General features: G+C 37.5%; 1 protein-coding gene across 2 annotated transcripts in view; it reads right to left on the reverse strand.

The window, feature by feature from the left end:
* Positions 1 to 25,215, reverse strand: part of PLGRKT (plasminogen receptor with a C-terminal lysine) — a 258,459-nt gene that overhangs the window by 14,420 nt on the left and 218,824 nt on the right. The window lies entirely within an intron of this gene.

The following is a 25,215-nucleotide window of genomic DNA, read 5'->3' on the forward strand; positions in this document are numbered from 1 at the left end:
ATTCCATAAAATTTGTTTGTCATATGTAATGAGCTGTGCTTCTGGGTACAAAGATGACATCACATTGGCCACATCTTTGGCCTTTGGTCAGAAGCAGTGATAAACTGGTGTAGACTGAACTCTGCTTTCTCCATATCACCCTGTAATCAGTGACACACATTTTGGAGACTGTCCTCCAGAGTAAAAGGCAGAGTTTGTGGGGTTGAGGCAAGAGTAAGGCTAGCTCTTGGTCTTCTCCATGGATGAACCAATAAACAAAGCAGGCAGCCCCACAGGTATCCTGATAGGTTCAGTCGTATTCATGCTTTGTCTAACTTAGCTGTCCTTAAACTTTTAGCAAGCCAAGACACCTCAAAGCTAGTGACTTACTAGGTTCTCTGTAGGAATTAGGGGAAGGAGTGTTGGCTGGGAAAGCCCTGCAGGTAATTTAGATGCACCTCCCCTCCCTCACCCTTCCATGCAGAAGTAGGGATGGGCATGTTCCTCTCAGTTGAACAATTCAAGGCTGATCTCCTTAGCTGCAAGGATGCACAGAGGGGAGAAGTTGGCCTGGCCTAGGCAACACTAAACTCATCTCTTAGAGCTCTGACATATGTACCATGAGACCTAGAGGGGGAAAGTGTGTGAGGCAGCAACAAGGCTAAGCATGCTGAATACACTGGGACAAATTGAGTTTTCTGTGCCTTTGGGTTTTTTTCCACTTAAATCTCAGACGCTGTAACAGCAGTTATATTATCTGGTCTCCTCAGGACTACTCCAGAGAGGTACTTTTAGGATAAATGGGTATTTGTCAAGTTGTTATAGATGTTCACAATAAAGATATGATCATAATTCTGATTAATTGCTTAGGGTTAGTATATTGATATAAATGAACTGCCATTGACAATCAGTCCCAGAGGAATGTATTCTTTATTTCCACAACTTATCTTTAATTGTATCTTAAAACTTCTACTAACACTTCCTATTCACTGTATCATTATTGTGCAATTATAATATGGTTATTCATAAAACAAATTGCTTAAGGCTAACTCACATTCTCACATTAGCATGTCTCAGCTTTTGCATATGTCTCATGAATATTTGAAGCAGGAGGAGATAAGCATTCCAGTTCTGTAGTCAGGCTCCCTGGTTTGAATCTGAACTCCCCTATATACTAGCTGTGTGACCTCAGGCAAGCTGCTTTTCATCATTGGGCTTCAGTTATCTCATCTATTAAAAGGAAATAAATAATTAGATCTCCTTACTGGGTGATCATAAAATAAGAGAATACATAAAATGTTCAGACTAGTAACTGGCATTTAATAAGCACTCAGTAAAAATTAACTATTATTAGTATTTTTGGCATGCCACTTTATTTAAATTTCTGGATTGACTTTTATTTATTTAATTTATTTCATTTTATTATTATTATTTATTTTTGAGACAGAGTCTCACTCTGTTGCCCAGGCTGGAGTGCAGTGGCGCAGTCTCAGCTCACTGCAACCTCCACCTCCCAGGTTCAAGTGATTCTCCTGCCTCAGCCTCCTGAGTAGCTGCGATTACAGGTGTGTGCCACCACGCCCGGCTAATTTTTTATTTTTATTAGAGACAGGATTTCACCATGTTGGCCAGGCTGGTCTCAAACTTCTGACCCCAGGTGATCCACCCGCCTCAGCCTCCCAAAGTACTGGGATTACAGGTATGAACCACCACACCCAGCCAAAATTTCTGGATGTTAAAAACTATCTGCAACATTATAATAAGATGACTTCACCCTGCCATTTTTATTTTCTCCCTCAGTGAGTGAAGTCAGGATAAACATCCTTTTTTGTTCCTCCTACCATGTACACAATAACAAGAAATAGCTGGTTGGAAAAATGAACATCTCGTAATAATATGAAATACATTTAAAAGTCTTCTATTTCCTACACGTCTTGTTGGTTTTTTACTATGTTTACTGTGAAATATGTGGGTTTCAAAAAATAGCTCTAGCAGTTAAATGATGCTGTAAAACCCCAATATGGTAAGTGTAAATAATTCTAACAGTAATTTCTTCTTACTATACCTTTCAAAGAAGTTTATTCTATAATTTAGTAAGGTCTCTCAACATTAGTCATTTTACTCAGCAACAAATATGGACCTTCTCAAAGAGAATCACAGAACAAGAGAAATAACAATCTTAATTTTTTTCTTACCTATTGGTAAGAAAATGAGCTGTGCTGCTCATTTTCAATCTTTTGGATTCAGAAATTCTCTTACTAGTTTGTAGTTTTTGCTGAGGTTTCTATTTTTTAAAAGAAGCTGGGAACAGGATCAGCTAACTCAAGGAATGAAGTAATTTCTTTCTAACAATATTTAACCATTTGCTGATTTAAAGTCAAGCTACTATTTTTTCTGGGTTGATTCCAAAGAGAATAGATTTCTGTTTTAAAGATTTTTAAGATTGGCAATAAGAAAAAGGCCAACCAAATACAAATCTGTGCCCTCATGGAAATGAACACTGAAAACTATACCCAGATGTTTGACGATCTGGGAAGAAAAGCTCTTACCTTATAGTGAGATACATTCTCCTTCAGTTGGTGAATCTCTAGAAATGACCATCTCCCTATGCCGGAGATAGACTACAGTGAATTATTTCCAAACAGCCAGCCATGGTGAAGCTGACTGCAACGGAGCCTCAGGGAAGGCAATGAGGGTGAGGGAAGTGGGCAGAGGGGCCCCCATTCTGCAAGGCTTTGCAGCAAGGCTACCCAAGCTATCTTGAAAGATTCCGACTTTTTTGTTTTACATTTTATTAGAAGGCATTATGACAACGAAACATTACACTCAAAATACTACACTTAGATTTTCCTAGTGGTGAAAAGGCTTTGCAAAAAAAAAAAAAAAAAAAAAAAACTTAAAGGTTATCTTCAAACAGATTATCTTCAAATAGGTGTAATATATAATTGGGGTTTTACAATTTTCAAGAGAAGTATTCAAGAACTAGTGGTAGTTAAGTTCATGCACAAATACATTAAGCTGACAAGCTTTTATTTGGATTTGAGTAAAGTTACTGATATATGATGTAGATATATGAAACTATAAAATGAATCTTCTCTATGGAATCATTAGTCTGAGGCATGATATTAGTTTATTTACAATAATTGGCAAGCAAGCAACTCAGTGAATTACTGGTACTTCAATTCTGGACTTCAATTCTGAAGTCACTGAAATCCTGGACAGTAGTTCTGACCATTTATGTAAATAACTTTGCAGAATTATGGAGCAGGACTCATTAAGAAATAAGAGTAACATTCATTATGAAATAAGAAAGTATTGACTCATGTAGTAGAAAGTAATATAAGAGCAGGTGAAGGAAGCATTAAACTTAAGAACATCTTTAAACAGCGCAAATTCCTTTGTATAATGATCTCTATTCACTACTTGATCTGGCATTTTCTTTTATCCTCTGAGCTATAGGACAGCATAATAACTTGGAAGCCTATCTCTTGAAATAGGAAAAAGAACCAAATCAAGATGTAGTTTCTTAATCCTAATTTGCATAGTTTTCATTTTTCCAAGGCATTTTCATGGAAACATTGACAAAAAAAAGGTGGATTTTTTTTTTATTTGATTGGATACCATTAAGAAATGCATTAGGGGTCATCCTCTAACCTAACACTTTTTTTTTTTTTTCTGAGACAGAGTCTCACTCTGTTGCCCAGACTGGCATGATGTGGCACAATCTTGGTTCACTGCAACCTCCACCTCCCGGGTTCAAGCGATTCTCCTGCCTTAGCCTCCCAAGTAGCTGGGATTACAGGTGCCCGCCACCATGCCAGGCTAAATTTTGTAGTTTTAGTAGAGACGGGGTTTCACCACGTTGGCCAGGCTGGTCTCGAACTCCTGACCTGAGGTGATCAGCCCGCCTCAGCCTCCCAAAGTGCTGGGATTACAGGCATGAATCACCACACCCAGCAAACCTAACACTTTTAATTATACTTTACAATTCTGAAAGAATCTCTCAAGTGGATTTTGGACACTAACAAGAACACAACAAAATGATTTGTTTTTTATTTTTTTATTTTCTGAGAGAGGGTGTCACTCTGTTGCCCAGGCTGGAGTACAATGGTGTGATCTCGGCTCACTGCAACCTCAACCTCCCAGGTTCAAGTGATTCTCCTGCCTCAGTCTCCCGAGTAGCTGGCACTGCAGAAATGTACCACCACACATGACTAATTTTTGTATTTTTAGTATTTTTAATAGAGACGGGGTTTCACCATGTTAGCCAGCCTGGTCTCGAACTCCTAACCTCAGGTGATCTGCCCACATCAGCCTCGCACAGTGCTGGGATTAAAGGCGTGAGCCACTGTGTCCGGCCACAACAAAATAATTTAAATAAAACATTTTCACATATGGAAAGTTAGTTTTAGAACTGCATTTAATGACTCTTTATATCCAGAAGGCATTTAAAAACAATAAATAAAGACATTTTAAGAAGGGCAAAAACCTAGCAGAAAATAGTTTTGTCTTCCAGCAAGTCTGTGCCGGAAGCCTGGGTAGAAATGATGCATTTTATCATTATCATCTGAATGTAACAGATGGAAGCCAGCTATGGATAAATCTACAACTCCAACAAAGACTGGAACAATTTATCTCATCAAAATTAGGCACTTCATTTTCAGTGAGTTGAAGAATCAACGATTCTCATCTTAAAATTATACATTTCAATGTCATTCATACTTCACAGTAACAATAAAGGCAAACATAAGACTGTTCTTCTACTAAAGCAGAATTTTTGAAAATCACAGTTTTAACCAAAAGTTTAAATTAACTTCCAAACTTATTTTCTCTTATGAGTAAATTTTGATGCTGGGAGCAAATATTTTAGTGGTAAGTATGAATGTGAAGGCTACAAAACAAAATTGTAAGCTTCCTACTAGTGGCAACAGATTGTAGGCTACTCGTGCCTAGTAGTGGCAACCCATTAGGACATGAGCTCATGGACTTTCTTCCAGGTAAGATCAAAGTCAGTGTGCTTACTACCCTCATCTTGCACATGGCTTTCCCCTCACTTTATTCACACTTCTATTCAAATACTTCTTTCCAAAGGCAGGTCTTCCCCGACCTCTACATCCAGCTTTAGTGTTCATCATAGCACTTAGCTCGATTTACACTTTCTATTTCTTTAAATACTGTATGTCATTTCTACTAAATGTAAGCTGTATATGAGCAGTGACTGAGTTCAATTCTGTATCCCAATCACCTTAGATAGGTGTTCATCAAATATTTGTTGAAAGAAGGAAGAAAAGAGGGCAGGAAGGAAGGAAGGAGGGAGGGAAAGAAAGAAAGAAGGCATGGAGGGTGGAGGAAAGAAATGGAGAAAAGGAGGAAGAAAAGGGAGGGAAGATGGGAGAGAGGGAAGAAGGAAGCAAGCAAGTAAGCAAGCAATGGTTTGTGGCTTGAAGGCATCTGCCTAAACACATGCACTGTGGCTCAGGAAAAAGGAGAAAGCAAGAACACTGCAAGCAGCTGTCCCAGGTGCTGCCCTCAGGTCACTGAACTTACAGACATAAAGATACAGGGGGCATTGGCTGCCCTTGGTGTCAGCTGTGCTCAGCAGACTTTCGTTTGTGAGCTTGCTCCTCTTCTCTATTTCTAGCTTTGAGGCAGCCCTGAGAACGCTGGTCACTTTCTTCTTCTCCTTATTTCGTTTTATTTCAAAACTAGAACGGGGAGGCATAGAACTTGGAGTACATAGCCGAGATCTGTGCAAATATGAACTCTGTAGCTTGGTGCCCACATCCAAATGGATGCGTAGAGCAAAGCCTGAACCACACTGAGGACTAGAGCAGGTAGATTAGGATATCAGTGGATGGACAGCAAAACAGGAGCAGACAATCAATAAGGTCCCTTCCAAGTGGGAGCTTCTCTTTGTGACTCTGGGAAAGCTGATAGGGCAGCAGCTGCACTTACCACTCAGCAACCCCCAAAGGAGAAACATCAGGGGTGGGTTACCCTCCAGCAGTGCTTTGCTGCTCAGATTTAGGAAGGTGAGAAACCTGCTGCCCAGTCATAGGACTGCAGCATGCCAGGGACACTCCAGAAGCAATATGTTTTTAATCACAGATGAAAAGTATTTAATAGTTACTGAACTACGTAAAAACAATGACAAGCGATCCAAGGAGAGAAGTTAATTCTGTTAAGCCAACCAAGTGATACAAGGTTTTGCCTGGAGGAAGGAAAACAGAGAAGCAAGCTGTGATCTTCCTTTTTTGTAGCAAGTGCTTTGAATCTCCTTGGAGAAGGAAGTCCACAGAGAAGAATTTGATTTCTAAATGAGTAATAATTAGATGCTCTAAGTTTTCAATTTGATAAAGCTACAAACATCCTGGCATTTCTTCTCCACTGTACCCCAACCCACAATAGAATATGGTGGTATAAAACCTTTGGGATCCTCTCACTGGAGAAGTCCATATCTGAGATACCTCATTTTACATCATAAAGCTTTGAGGAAATTATATCATGTTTAAAGACTTTTTGAAAGAAAGCGCCACATGATGTTACAATATTGGGTAGCATTTTACCACCAAGTAGTGATGGGGTCAGAACAAGTCATCCCAAAATATGCCACTTGGATGTATTATTTTGAGCTAAAAGAAACTGAGAACCAGTCAATGCAGAAAAAGCACTTCGCCTCCCCATCTGCTTAAAGTATAATTTCCCATTGGTAAAGGACATTTTTATTAGTAAATGTATCTATCTTTGCCAGAAAGAGAGTTACTCATAGATAACTTTTTCTCACCGGAGAGACTTTTATCTGCATAGCAAGGTAACCTTTATTCACCACACATTTCCTCCTCCTGCCTTCCCACAATTCATCTCTACCACTCCCCAGTACCCCCAAATCCTTATTCCTATTCCTTACTCTAGCTTAAGATAGTATCTGTCTCAATCATCTGGCTGCTTCCTGGAGTCTCATATTTTGGTGGGACTCCTGTGCATATGCAAGTAATTAAATGTTTTTTCTCCTTTTAATCTGTCTAATGTCAATTTAATTCATAGACCAGCCAAAAAACCTCGAAGGGTACACAGAAGCAATTTTCCCTCTCCTACAGTAGTTTTTCTCCTAATAAAATATATGAAGAAAACAAATCCTTGCCATCATTATTTCACCTTATATCACTTCTGTCTGAAGGTTACTTGTTCTTCCCTTTTATATGCTCAATACGCAGATTTTTTTCCCTTTTCTTTAGAGTTGTGCATTTTTAGATTGCCCGGTCCTTGCAAGTGACAGTTTGTGAATATGAAAGCTCTAATGTTATATTTATTAAAGGTACATAGCACCAAACTATTACTTAGAAATGAATTTTCAAAGGTTTTAAAATATCTAACCTAATAGAATTTCCCTTACTTGTTAGTATACTAATGTCTTTGACTATGCAAATGTTTAAATACTAAAAATATAAGCAAAAGATGGAATTAAAATACGCAGGCCAGGCACTGTGGCTCATGCCTGTAATACCAGCTATTTGGGAGGCCAAGGTGGGTGGATTCACTGGAAGTCAGGAGTTTAAGAACAGCCTGGCCAACATGGCTAAACTGCGTCTCTACTAAAAATATCAAAAATTAGCCAGGCCTAGTGGTGCACGCCTGTCATCCCAGCTACTCAGGAGGCTGAGGAAGGAGAATCACTTGAACCCGAAGGCAGAGGTTGCAGTGAGCCAAGATCGCACCACTGCACTCCAGTCTGGGCGACAGAGTGAGACTCTGTCTCAAAAAAATAGGTGAAATAAATAAATAAATAAAGTGTTATTCTAATCAGCTCCTAAGGTGGTGGTAGTAATCTTTATTGTTATATGTGCAAAAAAAAATTCACCAAAATTTGTGGGTAGATTAATTACATTAGCAGTTACTAATGTTAAAGTGCAGGGTCTACAGCTGAAGTTCTCCTTGTGTTTTTTACTTGTTTATGTACATTAAAAAGAAAATATATAATCACAGATAGATTTTCCAAGAGAGGAAAATTACGCATAATCCCCACTCAATATAACTTCTAACACTCAGAGGTCTTCATATTCAAAATTCCCTCAAAACACATGTGGCTTCACGTTTTGGGGTGCATAACTGAAAATAATCATTTTACATTATAATTTGACATTTAAGTCATGTAAAATGATTTCAAAATCAGACCAAGTGTAAAATAAATTCCAATTCCAATGACATAATCCTGTTACCATAATAAAATAAATCCCTAACCTGATGGTCCCTGTGTTTCTAATTTGTCTTTGGTAAATATACTTGAACTGAACCTAACCGAGAATTTAACATCATAAACCTACCAAACAGGTTCAAAGATAACACAAAATTTGTGTTTACTGAATATCATCCAAATATTTCTTCTTCTAAGAAAAGCACTGTGTAAAATAATTTGAACCACCAGAACATATAAATATTATGAAAGTACTCAACCTTGTCTTTTCATCTTTATATCCTCCTTGAATAGTACAGAGGCTGGCATATTGTTATTGTTTAATAAGCATTGAATAAGTAAACCAGTATTATTCTCTTTGGGGTTCTATCCTTAACATAAACAAATGTGAAGACGCAAATTAGAAAACCAACATATTCAATTACACCGCTATTCAGCCATATGATGTAATTCTAACATATTTTTTCCAGAAACATTCTGAGGCATTGCTTTGTAAATTCATGCCTGAGTGTAAGGATAAGTGTAGGAGAAGTGGGGTGTTGGGAAACTTTACCCTCAAAAACCCCAGAAACCAAGTTACATAAGATCTTAAGACAGTTGGCTTAAAAATAAAAACATAATATTTTTACTTTAAAATTTTAGTTTTTAAGGAAAAATAACTGCTGTTGCTGGCCTTTATTATTACTATTATTATGCGGGGACAGGTGGCTGGTAGGGGAATTTAAGTCTGTAGTTTTCAAGTATACAAGCTTAGTGTTCCATTACCCAGTCTACACAAGACACAGGACTATAAGCTCAAGTCACAGAAACTATTGGAAGTCTATCAAAGACATACAGAAATAAGAAAGGCAACAAAAAGTTTAAATATAGGACAGGCTAGAAGAAAATATGTAGAATAGGTTATGCTTTTCTAGAAAATTGCATTAATTTGTTCACATTAAAACTTTGTCTAACACTGTTTTGTTTTGCATGGCATTTAGAATGAGGTAAATATAGAATAGAACAAACAAGAAAGCTTAATAAAGCAATAAAGATAATTTGTAATTAAGACTGTTCACCTCTAGCAAACTTCTATGGCCTATAACCCAGAGAAAGATTAGAAATGACTCCAGTATACCAAATAAGCTTCACAGATGAACAGGAAGACTTTGTCTCAAAAAAATAGTTTTTAAGCAGAGCCTTCCATCTAAAAACAATATATGCTACTTATAAATAAAATAAACCAGCATTTTTTACTTTGGTTTCATGTAAATTTGTTAATTGTTATATGAGGAAAATGGGTATTCAAAAGCCAATATCACCTTAATTTATGTTCGAAGTGAAGATAAGAGTTGTAGTTCTATAATTTCTCTAAGGTTGCAATATCTGTATCTGAAAGGTGACATCAATTTTTTTTTATTTTATTTTTTCCTTCCCAAAGGCGGTGTCAAGGGGACATCAATTCTATTGTGGAAGCAGCTTCTCTGCTGTAAAATCCATGTAACACACTGGAAAGTTCTTTTCTCTTTGGTCAACAGACACTTGCCTCATGTTTAGTGTGGATTTTTTTTTCTAATTACCACAGTTACAGCAAAGTCTTACCCAAAAATTTAATTTGTAATTATGGCAGGTATCTAAAGCAGTTTGGGAGCATCAAATTCAATCTTAAATTGCTGGAAAACTTGTTACAGTTCAATAAACAATTACTTTAAATGTACATTTTTAGTGTTCCTGAATAATGCAGGTTTCTGTTAAATTTTAGAAAATCGTTTATAACAAAACCACGAACATACTATTATTTTGTTTGATTAGTGTCAACAGAAGGTAGAGATAGTATCCCCTCAAAAGAGTTTAACAGAGAAGAATGTAACGAAAGAACTCTGCACTCTCAGTGGACAGGGTTTAAAGTAAACTCAAGGGATGAAAAGGCAACCAGGGGCTGACAATAGCAGGAAACCATGAACTCTTTTAGGCTAGAAGGGGAAGGGGAAGGAAACAGTATTAACCAGATCCAGCAACAGGTGGTGCTACTGAAGTGGTACTGCCTAAAAGGATTTGTGGCTTAGGAACCCACCGCCATAGCCAGACCACATACCTAAACTCACTGTCTCCCTACCCTCAAGACTCCTGCTAGGAACCACACTGGTTGATCTCCATCAGAAGCCAGAGGGCAAGGGAACCTGGGAAATGCAGTGTGGAGGGTCAGACTCAGAGCACAGGGCAGTGATGGACGAGGAAGAGCAGAGTATGGAAGAGCCAGGTGGGGATGTTGTGGTAGGGCATCAAACAGAGAATGTTCAGGTCTCCACCCAATTTATGTCAAATAGTGATCTGAATCAGCATGACAGACTATTCTTAGGGTTCTTGTTTAAATCAGTTTCAAAATTTTTATAAAGTGTAAAAGTAGGACAGCAAAATTAAGTCCTTAACATTTTTTAAATTTAGGAAGAAATGATGGTTAGCACAAATCAGAATTAGTTGTAAAGTAAATACTAAGTATTGAAATAGAAGGCATATGTCTTGACAAGAAAAAATTGAAAACAGAAATGAGCAAGGGGCATGAAAAATATAAAATAAAGAAACTTATAGAACAGACCAAACTCTATCAGGAAAAATAGTATTCTCCCCTGGATAATAGGTAGTGGAAGGCTGGGTAGAAATAAGGTTTATTTTGCTGCATTTAATCATTATTGGTCTCAATGTAACAGATGGAAAGTCATTAGATAATTTTAAACAGACAGCAGATTGGAACAATTTATTTCACCAATACTAGGTGCTTTGTTATACAGCGAGTTGAGGGGTTGCTAAATGATTCTTTTTTTTTTTTTTTGAGACGGAGTTTTGCTCGTTGCCCAAGCTGGAGTACAATGGTGCGATCTCCGCTCACTGCAATCCCTGCCTCCTGGGTTCAAGCGATTCTCCTACCTCAGCCTCTTGAGTAGCTGGGATTATAGGCGCACGCCACCACTCCTGGCTAATTTTCTGTATTTTTAGTAGAAACAGGGTTTCACCAAGTTAGCCAGACTGGTCTCGAACGCCTGACCTCAGGTGATCCGCCTGCCTCGGCCTCCCAAAGTGCTGGGATTACAGGTGTGAGCCACCACGCCCGGCCATGATTCTCATTCTTAATGGTGTACATTTTGAAGTGATTCATACTTCACAGTAAGGATAAAGGCAATGATAAGATTGTTCTACTAAAGCACAAGAAAACAATATCACAGTATTAACCAGAAGTTTAAAATTTAATCTCATTCTATGTTCTCTATTGAGTAAACTATCCTGGAAGCAAATATTTTAGTGATGAGTATGAAGGGGGGGACTACAAAACAAAATGCTGGGCTTCTTATTAATGGTTACAGATAAATCAACCCATGAGAAAATGGGCTCATGCACTTTTCTTCACATAAGATGGGAGAAGGAAATACCATTTCTATGGCCTCTGCCTGTTCATAGGCTCCCCCTCATCCTACAAGACTAATAAAGAAGAAAAAGCAGAAGATTCAAATAAACACAATCAGAAATGATTAGAATACCACCACTGAACCCACAGAAATACAAACAACCATCAGAGAATACTATAAACATCTCTATGCAAATAAACGAAAACCTAGAAGAAATGGGTACATTCCTGGACACATACACCCTTCTCAAGACTTAACCAGGAAGAAGTTGAACCCCTGAACAGACAATGAGTTCTGAAATTGAGGCAGTAATGAACAGCCTACCAACCAAAAACAGCCCAGATCCTGATGGATTTACAGCTGAATTCTACCAGAAGTACAAAGAAGAGCTGGTACCATTTCTTCTGAAATGATTCCAGGCAATTGAAAAGGAGGGACCCCTCCCTAACTCATTCTATGGGAACAGCATCATCCTGATACCAAAACCTGGCAGAGATGCAACAAAAAAAACTTCAGGCCAATATCCCTGATGAACATCGATGCAAAAATCCTCAATAAACACTGGCAAGCAAAATCCAGCAGCACATCAAAAAGCTTATCCACCCCAATCAAGATGGCTTTATCCCCAGGATGCAAGGATTGGTTCAACATAGACAAATCAATTAATGTGATTCATTGCATAAACTGAACTAAAGATAAAAACCATATAATTATCTCAATAGATGCAAAAAACACCTTTGATAAAATTCAACATCCCTTCATGTTAAAAACTCTTAATAAACTAAATATTGAAGGAACACACTTCAAAATAATAAGAGCCATTTATGACAAACCCACAGCCAATAGCATACTAAATGGGCAAAAGCTGGAAGCATTCCCCTTGAAAACCAGCAGAAGACAAGGATGCCCTCTCTCACCACTCCTGTTCAACATAGGGTTGGAAGTTCTAGCCAGGTCAATCAGGCAAGAGAAAGAAATAAAGGGTATTCAAATAGGAAGAGAGGAGATCAAATTGTCTTTGTTTGCAGATGACATGACCATATACCTAGAAAACCCCATTGACTCAGCCCAAAAGCTTAAGTTGATAAGCAACTTCAGCAAAGTCTGAGGATACAAAATCAATGTGCAGAAATCACAAGCATTCCTATATACCAACAATAGACAAGCAGAGAGCCAAATCATGAATGAACTCCCATTCACAACTGCCACAAAGAGAATAAAATGCCTAGGAATACAGCTAATAAGGAAAGTGAAGGACCTCTTCAGTGAGAACTACAAACCTCTGCTCAAGGAAATCAGAGAGGACACAAGCAGATGGATAGGAAAAATCAATATCGTAAAAATGGCCATACTGCCCAAAACAATTTATAGATTCAATGCTACTCCCATTAAATTACCATTGACATTCTTCACATAATTAGAAAAAAGTATTTTAAAATTCACATGAACTAAAAAAGAGCTCGCATAGCCAAGACAATCCTAAGCGAAAAGAACAAAGCTGGAGGCATCATGCTACCCGACTTCAAACTATACTACAAGCCTACAGTAATCAAAACAGCATGGTACTGGTATTTTAAAAAAAGACACATAAACCAATGGAACAGAATAGATAACTCAGAAATGAAACTCATATCTACAACCATCTAATCTTTGACAAACCTGACAAAAACAAGCAATGGGGAAAGGACTCCCTATTTAATAAATGGTGCTGAGAGAAATGGTTAGCTATATGTAGAAAATTGAAACTAGATCCTTTCCTTACACCCTATATAAAAGTTAACTCAAGATGGATTAAAGACTTAAATGTAAAACCCAGAACTATAAAAACTCTAGAAGAAAATCTAGGCAATACCATTTCGGACATAGGCATAGGCAAAGATTTTATCCTGAAATTGCCAAAGGCAACTGCAACAAAAGCAAAAATTGACAAATGGGATCTAATTAAACTAAAGAGCTTCTGCACAGCAAATGAAACTATCATCAGAGGAAACACACAACCTACAGAATAGAAGAAAATTTCTGCAATCTATCCATCTGACAAAGGTCTAATATCCAGAATCTACAAGGAACTTAAGAAAATTTACAAGAAAAAAACAAACAATCCCATCAAAAAGTGGGCAAAGGATATGAACAGACACTTCTCAAAAAAAGACATACATGCAGCCAACAAACATATATAAAAAAGCTCAACATCACTGATCACTAGAGAAATGCAAATCAAAACCACAATGAGATACCATCTCACACCAGTCAGAATGGAAATTATTAAAAAATCAAGAAACAACAGATGCTGGCAGTATTGTGGAGAAATAGGAAAGCTTTTATACTGTTGGTAGGAATTTAAATTAGTTCAGCCTTTGTGGAAGACAGTATGGCAATTTCTCAAAGATTTAGAACTGAAAATACCATTTGACCCAGCAATCCCATTACTGGGTATATACCCAAAGGATTATAAATCATTCTGTTATAAAGACATACACATACATATGTTCACTGCAGCACTATTCACAATAGCAAGGACATGGAATCAACCCAAATGCCCATCAATAACAGACTGGATAAAGAAAGTGTGGTACATATACACCATGGAATACTATGCAGCCATAAAAAGGAATAAGATCATGTCTTTTGCAGGGAAATGGATGAAGCTGGAAGCCATTATCCTTAACAAACTAACGCAGGAACAGAAAACCAAATACCACCATGTTCTCACTTATAAGTGAGAGGTGAACAATGAGAACACATGGAGACACGGAGGGGAACAACATTCACTGGGGCCTGTTGGGGGAGGGTGGGCCAGGGTGAGAACATTAGGGAAAAGAGCTAATGCATGCTGGGCTTAATACCTAGGTGATGGGTTGACAGGTGCAGCAAACCACCATGGTACACGTTTGCCTATGTAACAAACATGCACATCCTGCACATATACTCTGGAACTAATAAAAACCTACATATTGGCTAAGACACACTAGTCAGGTTATGGGTGCATTAAAATCTCAGAATTCACCACTGTAGAATTCATCCATGTAACCAAAAACCACTTGTACCCAAAAGCTATTGAAATTTTTAAAAATATTAAAAATAAAAATGAAGTTAAGGTATAAGGTCTACAGTTGCAGCTCTCACTGTGCTTTTTGTTTGTGTTTTATAGAATAAAATGTAATTTCAGAGTTTTTCAGGAGAGAAAAATCACCCATAGTCCCTCACTTTTATATTGCTTTTAAAACTTTGAGGTCTTCATGTATAAAATTTTCTCAAAGTAAATATTTCTTCAAATTAATATTTTTACTTTGGAGTACATAATTTTATTCTATAATTTGGCACTAAAACAGGTACAATGATTGACAATCAAATGAATGTTACCATATATAACAAAAATTCAGATGCTAAATGACAAAATTATCTTACCATAATAAATAAATCCCTAACCCAATGGCCCCATATTGCTAATTTGTCTTCAGTAAATATACTTGAACTGAACCTACCCATGAACTTAAACTAACATCACTAATTTTCCATACACACAAAGAAAACACCAAACTTGTGTTTATTGAACATAATCTAAATAGTTCTTCTTCCAAGAAAAGCACTATGTGATATAATTTGAAACACTTCAGAACATTTAATTATTATAAAACTTCTCAACCTTGTGTTTTTATCTTTATATCCTTATTGACTAGCAGAGGGCCTGGCATATTGTCAGGCCTTTAAAAAGTGTTGAATAAATAAATTAGTATTACAATGTTCTATTTGGGGTTCTATCTGTAACATAAACATGTCTGATTACACCTCTAGGCAGCATTATAATGTTGTTCTTACATATTTTTCAAAAAAAAAAATTCTGAAGCATTGCTTTGCAAATCCACACCTAAAATGTTATCTCAAGAATAGAAGTGGAAAATTTGGAGACTTTACCCTAAAAACCCTAGGAACCAAGTTAGATAGGATCTTGAAATAATTGGCTTAAAAATAGTAACATTTGACCTTAAAACCATAATTTTAAAAGAAAAGCAAAATGCTATTGCCACCTTAATTGCACCCGTAACTATTGTGTATGTGTGTCTGTGTGTGTATGACTGATATTAGCATTTAATGCTGCCATTTTCAAGTACTACAAAGGTTTACTGTTTCATTGCCTAATCTGTACATAGACAACTCTATTACAAGCCCAGGACATGGAATTTAACAGAAGCCCACCAAAGACATGTAGGAATTTTCTCTGAGGGAATAACTGGTCTAAATTTGGAGGGGCTAGAAAAAAAGTTTTATTTTAGATTATATTTTGCTATAAAACCATATTATCTTGTTCATACTGAAAGTGGCTTTCGAACTGTGTAATGGGCAGAGGTTGGAAGAGTGTGGAGGGCTTAGAGGAAGACAGGAGGATGAGGGAAAGTTGGATCTTCCTAAAGACTTGTTGAATGGTTGTGACCCAAATGCTGATAGTGATATGGACAGAGATGGCCAGGTGGATGAGGTCTCAGATGGAAATGAAAAACCTGTGGGAAGCGGAGCAGTCACTTTTGTTGAGCTTTAGCAAAGAGCCTGGCTGCACTGTGCCCCTGCCAAGGGATATGTGCAACTTCGAGCTTGAGAGTAATGTTTAGGGTATCTGGTGGAAGAAATTTCTAACCAGCAAAACATTCAAGATGTAGACTGGCTGCTTCTAGCAGCCTAGGCTCATATGTACAAGAAAAGAAATGACCTAAAACTGGAACTTATATTTAAAAGGGAGCATAAAAGTTTACAAATTTGTAGCATAGCCATGTGGTAGAAAAGAAAAGCCCATTTCTGGGTGAAGAATTCAAGCAGGCTGCATCAATTTGCGTAAGTAAAGAGGAGCCAAGTCTAATAGTCAAGACAATAAAGAAAAGGCCTTGAAGACATTTCAGAGACCTTTGCAGCAGCCCCTCCTATCACAGGCCCAGAGGCCTAAGAGGACAGAATGGTTTCCTGGGCCAGGCCGAGAGCTCCACTTCCCTGCACAGCCTCAGGACACTGTTCCCCACATCATAGTCACTCCAGCTCCAGCTTTAGGTCAGATACAGCTCAGATACAGCTACAGCTCTGGTCACTGCCTCAGAGGGTGCAAGCTGTAAGTCTTGGCAGCTTCCATGTGATGCTAAGCCTGTGAGTATGCAGCGGTTAAGAGTTGAGGCTTGGGAGCCTCTTCCTAGATTTTGGAGGATGTATGGAAAAGTCTGGATGTCCAGGCAGAAGCCTGCTGCAGGGGGAGATTCCTCATGGAGAATCTCTATTAGAGCAGTACAGAGGGGAAATATGGGGTTGAAGCCCCCACAAAGAATCCACTGCAGTACTGTGATGGTTAATACTGAGTGTCAACTTGATTACATTGAAGGATGCAAAGTATTAATCCTGAGTATATCTGTGAGGGTGTTGCCAAAGGAGATTAACATTTAAGTCAGTGGGTTGGGGAAGGCAGATCCACCCTTAAACTGGATGGGCACCATCTAATCAGCTGCCAGTGAATATAAAGGAGGCAGAAAGATGTGAAAAGGTTAGACTGGCCTAGTCTCCTGGCATACATCTTTCTCCTGTGCTGGATGCTTCCTGACCTTGAACATTGGACTCTGAGTTCTTCAGTTTTGGAACTCGGACTGGCTATCCTTGCTCCTTAGCCTGCAGACAGCCTATTGTGGGACCTTGTGATCGTATGAGTTAATACTTAATAAACTCCCCTTTATATATATATATACCCAGAGTGGTAGATCCACTGACAGCTTAGACCCTGCTCCTGGAAAAGCCACAGACACTCAGCACCAGCCCATGAGAGCAGCTGTGGGGGCTGAACCTTGCAAAGCCACAGGGGTGGAGCTGCCCAAAGCCTTGGGAGCCCATCCCTCACACCAGTGTGCGCTGGATGTCGGACATGAAGTCCAAGAAGATTAGTTTGGAGCTTTAAGGTTTAATGACTGCCCTGCTGGGTTTTAGATGCATGGGGCCTGTAGCCCCTTTATTTTGGCCAAATTCTCCTATTTGAAATGAGAGTGTTTACCCAGTATATCTTGGAATACCTCCACTGTATCTTGGAATAATGAAATTCTAACTTTTTTTTCCAGAAACATTCTAAGGCATGGCTTTTCAAATTCTTATCTAAGAACAAGCATAGGAGAAGTGGGACCTGGAGAAATTTTTACCTTTAAAAACCCTAGAAACCAAGCATATAAGATGATAAAATGATTGCTTTTAAAATAATAACATAATATTTTGACTTTAAAACTTTATTTTTAAAAGCAAGAAAAATTGTTATTACTGGCCTTAATTGTACCTATTCGTTTTTCTATTTGTGACTGAAATAAGCATATAAGGTGATCATTTTCAAGTATAAAAGTTTATGCTACATTACACAATCTGTGCAATCAGCCTCACTATAAACTCAAGACATAGAAATTAACAGAAGTGGCTGGGCACAGTGGCTCCTGCCTGTAATCCCAGCACTTTGGGAGGCTGAGTCAAGTGGATCACTTGAGGTCAGGAGTTTAAGACCAGCCTAGGCAACATGGTGAAGCCCCATCTCTACTAAAAAAAAAAATTCAAAAATTAGCTGACATGCTCACTTGAACCCAGGAGGCAGACACTGCAGTGGGCAGTGGCCAAGATCGTGCCACTGCACATCAGCCTGGGTAACAGAGCGAGACTGTCTCAAAAACAAAAGAAAAAAGAAAGAAAAAAGAAAAGGAAATTAACAGAAGTCACCAAAATCATGTTGAAATCATAATTAAGGCAATAAGCAGTTTAAGGAGGCAGGGTTGGGAAAATTATGTTTTAGATTATGCTTCTCTATAAAAATGAATTAATTTGTTCATACTGAAACTTTGTCTAACACTATTGTCTGTTGCATAGCTCTTGGAATAAGCCAAATCCACAGTAGAAAATTAAAACATTTCATCTATAGTACAGGTTTATGGCCTGTACCACAGAGAAAGATTAGAAATGGCATCAGTATATCAAATAAGCGTTTACAAATGAACAATAAAATTTTGTCTCCATTTTTTAAAGCACAGCCTTTTACCTTGAGACCAATACACATCACTCTAGATGAAATAAATCAGCATTATTTACTTCAGCTTGATACAATATTGTTAATTGTTATATGGCTAAATAAAATGGGTATTTGTATGACAATATTTAGCTTAACTTACTCTCTGGTTATGTATATAATGAAACTAGAGATGAAAGAAAAAATGGAGTAGTCATCATGAGCAAATAAGAGAAAAGAAAGCAGATAAGAAAAGACGGAAACAGGCCAGTTGCAGTGGCTCACGCCTGTAATCCCAACACTTTGGGAGGCTGAGGCAGGTGGACCACCTGAGGTCGGGAGTTTGAGATCAGCCGGGCCAATATGGTGAAACCCCGTCTCTACTAAAAACACAAAAACTAGCCGGGCCATGGTGGCATGCGTCTATAATCAATCCCAGCTACTCAGGAGGCTGAGGCAGGAGAATCACTTGAACCCGGGAGGCAGAGGTTGCAGTGAGCCAAGATTATGCCACTGCACTACAGCCTGGGAGACAGAGCAAGACCCTGTTTCAAAAAAAAAAAAAAAGAAAAAAAGAAAAGAGGGAAACACTACTGAGCATCTACTCTGCTACATGAACCAATTCTTGGGTATCCTTATCCCCATCTTAGAGATGAAGAAGCCAGACTCAGAGAGCCTGTGTCACTTATCCATGGTCACTGAATCAGTAAGTGATAGAGTCAGGTTTGGACACAGGTATGTGTGACTCCAAAGCCTGTGAACCTCCAAGTGCACACAAAGAAGAATGAATCCACAGCCCTCATTAGCCATACCATGACGTTAAGCCACTGCTGACACATCCTCTTGCTGGCTAGGTAAGAAATCCAACTACAAGAATATATTTCTAATTACTGACAAGATATTACAGTTTTAAATTTAACTTAAAATTTCATTTTTTCTTTGGTTTAGCCTACAGTTTATTTATAAGCTTCTGGAAGACATTAAAATAGACTTAAACAAATGGAAAAACATTTCCTATTCTTGAATAAAATGACTCAATAGTTCTTCATAAATAAACTTATAAGTTAATACAATCCCAACGAAAAATATCAACAGACTATTTTATACTTGGGCATGTTGACACTAAAATTTCTGTGGAAAATCAAACATGAAAGATTATCCAAGAAAACACTGAAAAAGAAAAACTACAATGGTATATTAGCCTCAACAAGCATTAAACCATACTAAAAAGTGTCTATAATTAAAACATTACAATACTAGTATATGACTAGACAAACTGACCAGTGAATTTGAGTGTCCAGAAACAAATGCAAGTACATACAGAGCCTTAGTATGTGATACAGGTAGTATCACAACTCACTGGGGGTAAAGATAGACTTCTTAATAAGTGGTATAGGTACCACAAGGTAGCCATCTGAAAAAGATAAAATTAGATCCCTATCTCATATCATATATAAGAATAAATCCCAAATGGATTTGGAACCTAAATGTCAATAAATGAAGCTATACAAGTTGCTATGGTTTGAATGTGTACTCCCAAAGTTCATGTGTTGGAAACTTAATCCTTTATCCTCATGAATAAATAAATGCTGGCTCTGCCCTCATGAATAAATTAATGTCCCTATCATGAGAGTAGGTTTGTTATCATGGCTTTGTTATAAAACCAAGCTTTCTTGGGCTTGCTTGCTCTGTCTCACCATGTGATGCTTCCCGCCATGTCCTGATGCAGAAGGAAACAGACTTCCCAGCCTCTAGAACCATGAGCTAAATCAATCTCTATTCTTTATAAATTACCCAGTCTGTATATTGGATTATAGCAACAGAAAATGAACGAAGAAAAACTACCACAGGAAACAAGGATAACTGTGGTATAGGGAAAAGCTTTCTAAATCAAGAATCAAAATGCAGAGTAAATAAAATATTGGTAACTTGACCACATAAAACTAAACTTCTTTTCATGGTGTAAAAATTTTTAAACCACCGTAAACAGGTGACAATCTGAAATAAAATATTAGGAAGATATCTCCATAGACGAGAGGCCAATACTCCTAATATTCAAAGAACCCTTGAGGGACAGTAGACAAAAGCCCAATAAATGGAAAATTCACAAAAAAAACAAGATATATAAATGGCCCTCAAACCTGAGAAAATGTTCAAATTCACTCATAATTAAAGAAAAGCAAATTAAAGCAAGACTGAGATACCACTTCTTGCTTGTCAGGCTGGCAAAAACTAAAAAGCAAGACAACACACTTTGTTGGTGAGACTTTGGGAAAATAGTCACTTTCAAATTGATAAGCCCTTCTGAAGAGAAACGTAGCAATATCTAACAAGCACTTGCCTTTAATTCAGCAATCTCAACTCTAAAAATCTACCCTGAAGATACACCTCCAACAATATAAAAATATGAAAGAACGAAGTTATTCATTGAAGCACTGTTTGTAATAGCAAAATACTGGAAATAACCTAAGTACCTGGGGTGGGCAGAATAATGGGCCCTCAGAGAAGCCCATGTCTAATCCTCAGAACCTATGAATGCATCTCTTCACATGGCAAAAAAGGACTTTGTAGATGTGACTAAGCTCAGGGTTTTGAGATGGGAAGAGAAGAGTATCCTGTATTATCCAGGCCCAGTGTCCTAAAAGTGAAAGATGGAGGCAAGAGAGTCACAAGTGGAGAAAAATGAAGACACCATGCTGCTAGCTTAAATGTGGAGGAAGGGCCCATGAGCCAAGGAATGCAGGCAGCCTCCAGAAACTAAAAAAGGCAAGGAAAGAGGTTTTCTCCTAGACCCTCCAGAAGAAATGCAGCCCCCCTCACATCTTGATTTTTATCCATTGAGAACCATTTCAAACTTCCAGCCTTCAGAAATACAAGATAAAAAATTTTATGTTGTTTTAAATCACTGTTTGTGATAATTTGTTATAGCAATAGGAAACTAATACAGTGTACATACATCATTTGAATAAATTTTGATATAGCTACACAATAAAATTCTATGCAACCATTTTTTTAAATGATAAAGATCTCTATGAATTGATTTGGAGTGGTTTCCAGGATATACTGCTAAATGAAAAATGCAAAGTAAACAATGTATCAATGATCTGCTACCCTTCACACATGAGAGAAGGGGCATAAGAAAATACTCATACAGCTATTCACTGTACCAAATCAATGTAGGAAGGACAAACCAAAGATTTATCTTGGTTAAGAGATTAAACACCTACAGAGGAAGGGTGGGAACAGGGTATTATAAAGAGGAGGGGGAATGGGAATGGGTTAATAGGGAGAAAGACGAAGAACATTTCTTGGAGTGTATCTTTTTTGTTTGTTTAAGACGGAGTCTCACTCTGTCACCCAGGCTGGAGTGCAATGGTGCAATCTCGGCTCACTGCAACCTCCACTTCCCGGGTTCAAGCGATTCTGCTGCCTCAGCCTCCCAAGTAGCTGGTATTACAGGCACCCGCCACTACACTCAGCTAATTTTTGTATTTTTAGTAGAGACAGAGGTTTCACCATGTTGGCCAGGCTGGTCTCAAAGTCCTGACTTCAGGTGATCTGCCTACCTCGGCCTCCCAAAGTGCTGGGATTACAGGCATGAGCTACCGTGAATGTATCTTTTTACATAGCTTTGACTATTAGAACCATAGCAATGTTTCATATACTCCTCAGCCCTATAATTAATTAAAACCAACCAGATGTGGAGAGAATATAAAGTATAACAAATAAATCCAACTGCATTACAAGTCAATAAACTAACACTGAAGGAGCCAGGAAAAACTAACCTTATTAACTTAGGAAAACAGTGTTTTGACTGGATACTGTGAAGACAAAAAGAACATGCAAATAATGTCCTCTAGTTATTGAATCTGTTTCTCACTGGGGTATGTATTGGCAATTCTAAAACTATTTTACGTGTCTACTGGGATTGAAGTGAATATAGTGTAAGTGTCTCAGTACCTGAGGGAAAAAAACTTACAAATAAAGGGAAAGAGCTAGAATGAAATGTGTCACACTGGATTGGAATTAGAGGTGTCAATATGAACTTGTGGTTTAGAAAATATATACAGATAGGTAAATATAGAAATAAATACAGATGTGTGTCTATGCATGGGTTCATATACATACATGTCTTTGCTGAGAGGACCTAGGGACAATCATCATAACAGTAAGCATACCCAGAACCCAGGTCTTGATTTCCAAATATCATTCTCTGACAAAAGGATCCAGGACTACATGAAGAAGTCATTAATTCCAGGCCTGAAGCAGGAACAATATAAGATAAGCCTGGTATATATTGTGATCACAGAAAAGCAGCAAGTACTCAAAAAAGGATAGGTTCTATTAAAAAGATATAGAAAGCAAATGGAATTTGGTCAAAGTCAAGGCTGAAACAATCTGAGCCACAAAACATATAATGATGGTACTAGTTTATAACCCATAGAGTAAAATGTCCACGAAAACATATTGATATAAATAATTGGATAAATAAACACACAAAGAAAGGACAGCTCTTCCAATTAACAAATACAGATGAAATGAAGTAAATAAAAAAATCACTCTTAGGCAAACCTAAGAGTAATAATTGTTGCATGTAAGATCCCACCAATGAAAGATGAGATCAGTGGGCAAAAGTTCAAGAAGAAGCAGGATATTAACAAAGTCTCAAAGTATCTCCTCAAAGATATTTATCAATTAGAAGGAAAAAATAGTAACTTTACAGTGTATATAAACTTGATGGATACAACCTTAACCAAGTGATCAAGGTTAACACCACTAGCAATAAGACATATCAACTTCATGTATCCTCTGATACAATGCAACAAGGAAGACACAAAAGCATTTTGTGGTTGAAGAAAAATAAGCAAAAACATTCACAATCTCAATCTAATCACGAGAAAATATTGAACAAACCCAAAGTAAGAAATTCTACTAAATAAATGACCAGTATTTCTCAAAAGTACTTAACATAAAAGCCAAGAAAAGAAAGAATAACTGTCACAGATGGGAGGAGATTAAGAAGACACCAATTAAATGTGATGGGAGATCTTGGGTTTGATCCTGGAACAGAAAAGGGACTTTAGGAAAAAACTGGTGAAATACCAAAAAAAAAAAAAAAAAAAAAATCAGTGGTTAATAGTATTATACCAACATTAATCTCTTGGTTTTGATCACTGTACAATGACTTTGTAAATTGTTAATATTAGAGAAAGCTGGATAAAGGATATACTTGAACTCTCCATGTTTTGCACCTTTTCTGCAAATCTAAAATTATTTCAAAATTAAACATTTTTTTAAAAATATGGATTCACTTTTATTCTGAATGTCATGAGTTTATTCAAGTCTAGTAATACTTCAGATTGTTTTCCTTAATACTCAACATTAAAGACACCTATGGAGGCTTTTTTTCTCTCTCTCTAGAAATCCTCCTCCTCCTGCTGCCCTAAATTCTTCATTATCTTAAGGAACCAGGTAAAGTAGAAACAAGACACGTAGAAGTCTAAAGATTTGAATAGCAAGGTTACCTGAAATTCTGTTTGAAATATGGTAGGGTGACTATGTGTCTGTCTGTGTACATATTATCAAAATGTATAAACAAGGCAAAAACAATTATTAAAGCTATAGGATCATTTTCAATCATTTTGCACCTGAAACCTTGCATATAGTAGGCATTCTGTAAATGCCTCACAGAATTAATAAATAATAAAGCAATCCACCCCCTTGTCCAAGCAATGAAGAACAAAAATTAATGAAAATTTGCTCTCTTCAGATTTATGAAAATAAAATTATAGCTTGAAGGAGGAAAACAAACAAAAAAAAAGCTTTCTGATGGTTACTGGATTCATTGGTCTCACTTAAGTTTGTGAACAAATCTAAAAACTGTGTGTCTGCCCTGGAGAAGTGTCTGTCCTGGACCCACTGTTTGCATGGAAGGGCTAGGCAGCCAAGGATCAGCTTGGTGACTTGACCTTTCTTTGCCACTTATCTACCTTTGTAGAAAAGTGCCTGTGGCACTAATGACCTTTATTAACTGTTCTACTTTCACTTCCTACCATTTCTGGACATCAGAATACAGGAAATAATAAAAGTATTTTCATGAGCTCCCCAAGTGACTGAGGACATATTAATATCTGCCCCACATTTTAAGAGACTTGGTGGACATTTTTAGTAAGATCTTTGAAAGTTAAATAATGCATAATAGTATTTGCATTTAGATACAGTCCTTCATACTATAACTAAGCTAACTTATTTCCATTCATTCCAGCTTTGAAAGAGAAAGACACAGCAGGTTGCCACTCAAACTTTGAAGACCAGTAAAGGTCAAGATGCACTTTTCAAAGGGGCTGTGTGGGCAGAACCTGGTAAGCAGTTTCTTTATCTGAGCCGGTTAAAGACTTAGTATGTGACCCGTAATCTTTACTCTACAATGTCTAGCTTCTGTATGCTCATAAAGAATGGACCTCATACCAAGACAGCTGGATATCCACATGCAAAAGAGTAAAGTCGGACCCTTACTTCATACCATACATAGAAATTAACTCAAAACGGACCAAAGACCTAAATTTAAGTACTACAACTAGAAAACTTTTAGAAAAAAAACATAGGAGTAAGTCCTTATGAAGTTGGATTTGGCAATGGTTTCTCTGATCTGACACTAAAAACAA

This window comes from Nomascus leucogenys, chromosome 1a (genome assembly GCF_006542625.1).
Source record: "Nomascus leucogenys isolate Asia chromosome 1a, Asia_NLE_v1, whole genome shotgun sequence".
Lineage (NCBI taxonomy): Eukaryota > Metazoa > Chordata > Mammalia > Primates > Hylobatidae > Nomascus > Nomascus leucogenys.